At 37.3% G+C, this 9477-nt stretch overlaps 1 long non-coding RNA gene across 1 annotated transcript; it reads left to right on the plus strand.

The window, feature by feature from the left end:
- The first annotated feature begins 4654 nt into the window (after positions 1 to 4654).
- Positions 4655 to 9036, plus strand: LOC116728276 (uncharacterized). The gene is made up of 3 exons (XR_004340972.1): positions 4655 to 4867; positions 6465 to 6527; positions 7187 to 9036. It is a non-coding gene; the product is annotated as an uncharacterized LOC116728276 (long non-coding RNA).
- Positions 9037 to 9477: the final 441 nt, after the last annotated feature.

Raw genomic sequence — 9477 nt, forward strand, 5'->3', positions numbered from 1 at the left:
ACAGCAGACTTAACAGCATGTTAACATGATAAACAGAAACAATAGGAAAACAGTACATTTGTGTGCTTTTTCCCCCCTAAAACTTAACATGCAAAGTGTTTGAGAGCGAATCAAAACAAAACCTTTTGAGGAGGATTTGAGAAACTACAATACAAAATGAAAATTTCAAGGGGGTATCAACAAAATTATTGATCTTACCACACTAGTATAGAACCAATACCTGATATTGATATTTTGGGTGATCCACTTTTTTACAATCCTACAAGTGTAATACTGACAAGTGAATATCTTTTTTCATGTCTGAAAAATCTGAGGAAGGCTGGGATAAATCACAACCAGCCCTTAAAGAGCTCTCCCAAAATTTAAACTGTTTCCATCCGCAGACATCTTAATGTGACACAGCACATGCCACAAACCTCTGACCACATCAAGCCCGCTGTGAACATTAGAGAACAATGCTCAGACAAAAACACACACGTCTTTCAGTACGCAAAACTGAAAACTGCTGATGGAAATCAGAGAGAATAATAGACCAGCTGTCATCTGGAGCCACGGAGAACATGTTAGATAACACAATGACATAAAGGAAAAACAGCTAAAGACAAAAGTGAGATTTGCATCTTCGTAGCAACAGAAACTACCTGCAATCATTCCTGTTTGACACTGGAGGCGTCTTATCACACAGCCAGTGGCAGCTAAAGTCTGGAACATCGAGAAGAAAAACTGAAATTTAATGATGGAACTTGACTTAATGTCATGTTTTGATTATTGATTCTATGTTGCATTGTGTTTCTGTGTTTGTAATGATGTAAAGCACTTTGAAATGCGTTGCTGCTGAAATGTGCTATACAAATAAAATTTGATTGATAGATTGAAATGATGTGCTTATTAAAAGATGAAAGTCAGAAAGCAGTTCTTCAGTCATTTATCATCATCAATAATTTGCACAGTAGTCGTTTTTATCCTTGACTCATTTCTGCTTTGCTTGTATTTTTGTGGCTTCAATCAGAGAGACATTATGTAGAAAAGTGACGCTTTTTCGTGTTTTCTTATGCAGAAAGTTTACCTAAAGTACAGTAATCAAAATATCGACGCAGATGTAAAAAAACAAAAAACTTTGCACTGTGCTTTTCTTCTGCTTTTCCATGAGTAAACTGAGATCTGGATTCCTGGCATTTGAAGCAAACTTCCACTCCTCCTCTGCTTCTCGGTACTTGAATGCTGCTACACTTGAAATGAAATGTGATTAAGATCATGGATAAAATACACAGATACATGCAGCAGGTCATTCTCAGCAGGAGGCCTGAGCTCAGCCACAGCGATAAGGTGAGAAGCTGTGTCACCACAGACTACAGGAAGTCAGCTGTAACCTCAGCAACAAGGACTCAGAATCATTTTGAATCTACTAGCACAGTGGACCACCACTTATTCACAAATTCACCTATTTAGATTTTTTATGTAGTTTATTTATTTCAAACAGGTTTTTAAAAATAAGAAAACAAGCATTGTGTCTAAACATTGCTTGTTTAGACACAATTCTAAACAGTATCAATTAAAATTGGTTTTGATTTGAATTTGGCTCGTTTTTCGCCAATTACTTGGCCGTACATTATTGTTTGTTCACAATCATACGGTTTGAGTAAGAAGGTAGCGCATGTGATCTGCCTAGTTAAAAGAATTTGGAGGTGAAATCTAATGAACTTTTTCATGAAAAATTAGCCTATTCATGAAATTATTCAAAAGTAAATGCAAATTGGAAAGCTGAAATGCCTGTTCCTAATGCTACCTGACAGACTATTGGCCGGCGTTTGCAAACCAGCCAATCCAGGAGCAGCATTTATTTTTCTTGACAACCCGTAAGAGCAAAGATAAGACTGTAGATATTAGCTTCTGTGGTAGTGCTAAGACCAGGGTTTCTATAGGTTTAAGACATTTCTATGACCATTATAAATGACATTTAAGAACTCTGTTGTGACAGAAAAATACAAAAGAAAAGTGCAAATAAATAAATAGTATATGTTGGCAACAGAAGTGAGCCAATGGCTAATATGAAATCATTCAGCCAACTGATGATAAATTTGCACTTACCCATGATGGACATAAATAAGCTAGCTACTAGCTTTACCCTTGCTGGGTGTATTAGCAGCTAGTTAGCGGTAGCTACAATCACCTTGAGTCACAGAACAAAGCGAAGATGTCTGCATGTGACTCAAAGGTTTTGTACAATGGTGCAGTCTTGCACAAAAAAAGGAAACTACACAGAAAATATTAGACTAAATAGTCCTGCCACAATAAAATGTAAGATCTGTGATTAACATATTTAAGGCCAATTTTTCCCCCGCAATGAATTTAAGACATTTCAAGTCCTTAATTTTTAGATACATCAATTTAAGACTTTGTAAGGATATAAAGACACCCTGTGTTTTCAGTTTTCACTGTGTGCATTAATGTGTATTGAGGTGTACTTGGGGTCTTATGTATTAGTGGATTTCAGTTATTTGGGGCTGAAATCCATATAGCCCCAAAAAGGGTTAAGGTGAATATGCAACTAAATGCATATTCATCTTAATCCCTACAAATACAGATAAAAGGCTTTGGACAGAATTTGACTCTGTCACTATAAAGATAGAATACAATAGTTTTAACTCAGATAACTAAATAAAGTGCAGTTTTATGTTCTTCTAATTGTGTCAGCAGCAGATCTGGAGGTACTGCACTATGCTGACAGCACCATCTGTGAATTCTACTGATAACTGCTTTTTGACGCTCTCCCTCTGCCTGTGACCTCAGCTGATGGCCACGATAAGAGAGAGTCTCATCCTGTTGGAACTTCCAGTCTGTGAACTTTATTCCAGAGAGAGGAGAGGGACAGCGTCGGCTCACCATGTGAGAATGACCTTTTGGGGTCAATGACAAAATGATTAGGTGTACTCTTTAAATATTGCAGGGCTACGTGTGCAACACCTGCAAACAGTGCAGTGCATACAACGTGGCGGACTACAACCCGGACCTGCTTCCATGGCATGCTGAAGGAAAACAAAGGGTTAAACAGGATTCATGCAGAGGCTGGAAATAAGACAAAGTGATTTTACAGACATCTCTTTTAGACTGAACACGTCTGAACTGTTCAAAATGTAAAAACCATGGTTGAATTTAAAGTCCATGTCATGTGCAGTTGATTTTTGAGTAATTGTTTGTTGAGTAATAATTCTGAATTTTATCTATGCAACTAAATGCATATTCACCTTAGACCAGTTGACAGTAATAGTTGGATTACTGGAATTAAAATTTTCTGCTATTTTGCCCCTCCTGTCTACATCTGAAGTGATATTTTGGTGAGAAAACATTACATTTTAAAAATGAGTTGCTTTGTGTTGTTTCTCAGGGTTTATGTGATTTATATTACCTGCATGCTTTCCTTAGCTCAGATTAATTCAGAATTGCATTGTGCTGGTGATATACAGCTTAATATTTCTGCTAACACCTAACCACAGGCCCTTACAGTCACTAAGTGTTATTATAATATTAATACATGCCTGGGGCTGAATGCTTCAAGCTTATTTCAGCAAATATTAAAGTCATTTTTAAGGTCAGTGAGCATTACAACTAAAAATCATGCACAAAACAGTTACTGTTATACATTCAGACTTACATTTTTACATTCACAAAAAGTACCAAAAAACTAGGCAATTATGGTCTTCAATTATTGAAAGAAATAAGAGTTTCTGACAAAACAGGAGACTAAAAAATTGGTGTACTTTATTAGTTTTAGAAGATGTTAGCTGTGTTTTTACTGGTCTCTAAAAAAAATTTTAATCCGTCATTTGCAGTCCAGACCAACGGCGAAACAAACTGGTGATTCCGCTAAAGAGTCACCAGTTTATCACCAATCCTAACCTGTGGAGAAATAAATCTTTTTTTTTAAATAATGATTTATTAAAAGAAAAAATGCTACCCAAACCAACCTAACCCTATGTGAAATAAAAACCAGGTAATTAAGCACACCAAGTTCACGCGACAGCAACAATGACCAATGGCATTCCAGCGAGTTTACCTCACAATTGCTCAAAAAAGACAATTTTGAAGTGTCCTAGTCAAAGTTTAAATTATGTGAAATGACTTTAAAGAGACCATTTCGAACATGAAAAATCCTTGAGTGTGGCTAAATTAAAACAGTTCTGTAAAGAAGAGTGGGCCAGTTCACAGAGATTTCAAAGGCAGCTATCACAAACACTTGTTGGCAATTCTTGAAGTTTTTCCCAAAAAAAAGGAAAAAAAAAGGAAAAGTCATAGAGATTAAAAAATAGTACGAGTTCAACAAAGAACAAGAATTAATACCAACTGTCACTGAGTGAATAATTACTGACAGTCATGTTTCTATACAACTTTCTTGGCAGAAGCTTAAATTTAGGTCAGGAATGTTCAGCTCTAAGTTGCTGACAAGTTAACATTCTTTAGCCATGGTTTGACTCAGCAGCTATCGGCTTTTCTAAGCAGCCAACGGGACTTTGAAATGAAAAACAGATGGCAGCACAGCAAGAGAAGGCTGTAAAAGAGTTGTACGCCAGCAAATTGTATCAAGATGTTGCAATGTACTGAACATAGGAGGATGATGGAAACTGGGGCAAGTTCTCGGGAGTGTCGTCACTAAATACACACACACTCTCTCTCATACACACACAGTCAGGCCACATGTTCAGCAGCCAGCCTGTTGTATCCACCGCAGATGAACCGACTGAACTGTGCATAGAAAGACCAGGCAGCTGACGTCTGGCTGTGAGCAGAGAGCTAGACGTGAAGCAGAGCAGGAGTCACAGTCCACGCGACGAGATATCCTGAAAACTGATCAGGAAGCAACTGAAATCAGGTAAGTTTCAATTAAACGATGCATGCAGCAGATCAGCTTTTTATTTCTAACTTCATTTTTTGTGGCTCTGGTAAAAGAAATGGAGATAAATTCAGAAAAAAAGAAGTGGACATTAAAGTTTAAAGGTTTGTTTTTTGTTTTTGATTTTTTTTTTTTTTTTGCTTTTATGATAAGAAAATGTGCGTGTGTGTGTTGGGTTTTGCAATAAAACACCAATCAGCTGTTAAAAAGATAACTGATGCTCAATGAAAATACCATCCATATTTCTTTTGGATGGTGAAACAAGGAGACAATAGGTATCTGAGATTAAAAAGAACAGAATCCGGTCTTTCTTGCAACTGAAGACGTCTCAAGATTGGCTGAAAAAATGCTGACATCCGCATACCAGCTGAATGATGTTTTTGTTCAAAGCGATTGTTTAAGAGAAACACAGATTAAACATGGTTGATTTTCAGGAATTTCTTGATCTTTATTTCTAACTCTGTTCCTGGTTAGTTTTACGTAGCTTACTGTGATTTTCTTTAAGAGCTCTTTCCATACAGTCCCTGCATTCTGCCTTTATTTGAGTCCTTGCAATCAGTTTCAGTAGAGAGTATTTGATCCTTCTTGTTGCTGCTTCCTGAGTAGTCTTTGCTTTTAAGTTCTCTCCAAACCTTCACCTTTTGACATAGGTTAGTCTTTTAGAGGTAATTAGGAAACAATGAGCTCAACATCTGAATCTGAGATAAATTTAAAGCACTAGGTCAGAAGGAACACCAAGTTCCTGGGTTTGACCCAAAGACTTCCCAAAAAACCTCCAGGAGGTGAAACGCATGAACTACCTTTCACTGAGCCTTTCCAATGAGGAGCAGCAGCTAAACGCCAGGCTACCTCCAGAATATGAAGCCTCTCACTAGAATGACCATCCTAAAACCCAATTTATCAATTTTTCCAACTCAATAATGCAGTTTTTCCATGAACATGAACTGAGCATAGCTGTCCCTGAATATGTTGAACTGCTATCTATCTTAGATGGGGTTTTTTAAAACAGAGAAACATTGAGGACAAACTTTTGTTCTTCATGCAGAAAAAAGTTGCAACATTTCCCTTCTAAGACAAAAACTTAGTGACTGCTCTGTGTGCAGGCAAATGCCGACACTAAATAAACCCTGGGCATCACTTTACCCCTAAAAGTTCTATAAGTTGCAAGACGGGGCTTTTATGGATTGAACCTGTTAGTTTGCAGTCATTTTCTAATCCCTTTATTACCATCAAGTCCCCGTTTAAACTATATTCAAAATACAAAGAAAAATAATCCTGCAAAAAAAATACGAACAAATATATCATATAATTTCTTTGAGACCTACAGTGACTTTTGTGACAATAAAATATTATTAGGGACAGTTTTAAGCTGACAGTTATTTTTAAACACGTTTAAGTTAAAATGAAATTCCTGCAAAGATTATTTCAATGTTTGCTTTCAGCAATGCTTTAGTTTTCAACATGTTTTGAAGGAATTTCTTTGCACAAAACAACCAAAGCGTTAAAATCCAACAAGATTGTGCTTATTGAATTGTTGTTAAGGCATTTCTTCTTCCTTTTATGTCTTTTTCTGAAGCTTGTTTAGGAAATCTGGAGTCTGGGGCTGAGGGACAATAAGGAACCAGCAGCCACAAAAAGGGTAAGATTTAAACTGCCTGCACTTATGTAAGAGATTCAGTGGAAAGCTTTACTCGGATTCTTATGTAGCATACCAGGGGATTTGTCTCCTGCTAGTGGAGGAAAGTTAACCTACAACGTAAATCTTACGTAATTGGGGCACAAATACTTTAGAAAGTGTTGCTAAAAACAACATAATAGAGAAAGTTGTTCTAAACAAAAGCAAAAAATACACTGCAAATAATAAAATTAAAGCATAGCTGCAAATATTGGAGAAAGTAACAGCAGGTTACAGCACTAAATGAAATTTAGCTTTTGAAGGAGTAAAATTTGGCCAGAAACACAGAAAAAAATGCAGATTGACACCAATATTTTTCCATTAGATCACACAGAACGTGCATTTAAAATGTGCAAAAATTAGAAAGTATTTTAGAAGCACAAAAGTGTTGTTAAAATGGATTGAAGTGATAAAACAGCCAGAAAGAAGAAGACCCAGAGGACATTTCATTGGGTAAAAAACTTATGGAGATGTTTTGAGAAAATATTTATTTATACATGAGATAAAAGTTAGATTATTAAACTCCCAATCTTTTATCAAAGATAAAAGCTCTGCTCTAGCTCTGCTAGGAAAAAGTATAAGCGTTACCTGCTGAGCTGTACATTTCTTCTTTGTCTAAGCAGCATTTCTTGGACCTCAGCAGCCCAGGACTTGACCCTGAACAGCAGGAAAGATGGAGTGCAGCAGGGATTATAACGGCTACAGCTTGACATTGGTCAAACCGAGGCCTCCTCCATCAACACAAAGCCAGACGGACTCTTTCCTGACCGCAGCCCGGTTGGCCCGCGAAGGACTGCTGGAGGACGGAAGAACAGGACGGCAGTTTTCTGCTCTTGGACAGTCTCCTTCTAGTTCACAAGAAAACCATGGTGCTGTCTTGAAAGGCCTGAGGATCAGGCGGTACACCATCGTCTCCAGGAGGAAGATGGAAACCGGCAGAAAGACGAACAATGAAGAGGGAAAGCAGACCCCTCAAGGTGCCTCCACAGCAAAAATAGAAGCAGAGAGACAGAAGGTGTGTTTCAGTGCATCTGACTGTCGCTTCACATGTAGACAACCTGGAAGGTTTAAAGTTGCAGTGTTACCTGTAATAGCAGAAATTTAGGCAACATTATAGTCAGAGTTCCAGACTTGTTGGTAAATTTGTGGTTTTGAGGTTTGAAAAACACCTGAAGGCTAATGTTTGGTTATTCCTAACATCAGCACTATCTAGTTTAAGAGAAAGTCTAAGATTAAGCATTTGACTTACGTACTGAGACTACAGGAGACAGCCATCAGCCTTTTATTAAATACATCACCTGAAGTCAGTAGTTTGTATTTGACTGTTTTCCAACTAAGACACACTGGCTTCACCTTGCAACCTTAAGGCAGTGGCAGTGACACCCATAGTTTCAGGGGGGAAAACATTGATATTTGAACACATTTCAATTTACTAGAGATTAAAACACTGACATCTAGTGGCCGTAAGTGGATGTTCAGTTGCACAAGATTTTTCCCGTTACAACCTGTAACTAATATATTTTATTTGGATAGTAGCACATTATTGTATGGGGAAGGGAACCGCCAATATATTTTTTTTATTGTTTAAAAAAAATAGTTTTTTTTATTTTTACATTTTTGTCATTAAAAACACCCTGGAAAGTGTGGAGTGCATTTCTGTCCAAGCAATCGCACAAAGATCTAGGGAGACTGATGTAAGACAGACATGAAGACAAGCGCAAAATAAAATGGCTTTTGCATTATCATACTATAATGTAATATAGTCAAGCTAAAAATACCACTGTGGTCAGTAAGTACACATCAGCAAGAAAAACCAGTTGGTTGACTGGTTTATTTATTGTGCCCCGCCACGTTTCTTGAATTTATTTCTGTTGAGCGACCATGCTACTTTCATTTGGCGGTTGTTAATTTAACCAAGTACATAAAACCTTTACAGGAAGGTTTGCCGAAGCAGTAAAATGTTAGTTTTCTGCATGTCAACTGTGTTTCTCTCCGATCTTCCAAAATTTGTACTCCTGCAAATAATATATGAACAAATATATAACATAGGCAAATGCTACATTTGCAATATATCATCTTAAGAGACTCCACTGAGCATCTCAGGTAAGACCCTGTTGGTCTGCTGTAACATAATGAATGACATTTTATAGCCAATATTATGATAACTGTGTTCAGAGGCTCTTCAGACGTTGACCAGAGGCCCAACACTTGAAAGGACTTCATGCCAATCTTCAATATATCATAAAATTAGAATATAATAAAAAAGTTGATTTATGTCAGTAATTCCAGTCAAAAAGTGAAACTTGTATATTATGATCGTTCATTACACAGATTGATGTTTTTCAAATGGTTATTTCTTTTAATGTTGATGATTACAACTCACAACTAATGAAAAATCCAAATTCAGTATCTCAAGAAATTACAATATTACTCAAGAAAACAATACAAAAAAAGAAGGATTGTAGAAATGTTGGCCAACTGAAAAATATGAGCATGTACAGCACTCGGTGCTTAGTTTGGGCTCCTTTTGCCTGGATTACTGCAGCAATGCGGTGTGACATGAAGTAAGTCAGTCTGTGGCACTGCTCAGGTGTTATGAGAGTCCAGGTTGCTCTGATGGTGACCTTCAGCTCTTCTGAATTGTTGGGTCTGGTGTGCATCATGTCTTCCTCTTTACAATATGCCATAGATTTTCTATGGGGCAAAGATCAGGTGAGTTTGCAGGCCTGTGTGTAGGTGCTAAGTCCTGTTGGAAAATTAAATCTGCATCTCCGTAAAGTTGGTCAGCAGCAGGAAGAATGAAGTGCTCTAAAACTTTATGGCAGATGGCTGTGTTGACCTTGGACCTCAGAAAACACAGTGGACCAACACCAGCAGATGACATGGCAACACAAACCAACAGTGACTGTGGAAA

The sequence above is a fragment of the Xiphophorus hellerii genome, chromosome 11 (assembly GCF_003331165.1).
Source record: "Xiphophorus hellerii strain 12219 chromosome 11, Xiphophorus_hellerii-4.1, whole genome shotgun sequence".
In the NCBI taxonomy this organism is placed as follows: Eukaryota; Metazoa; Chordata; class Actinopteri; order Cyprinodontiformes; family Poeciliidae; genus Xiphophorus; species Xiphophorus hellerii.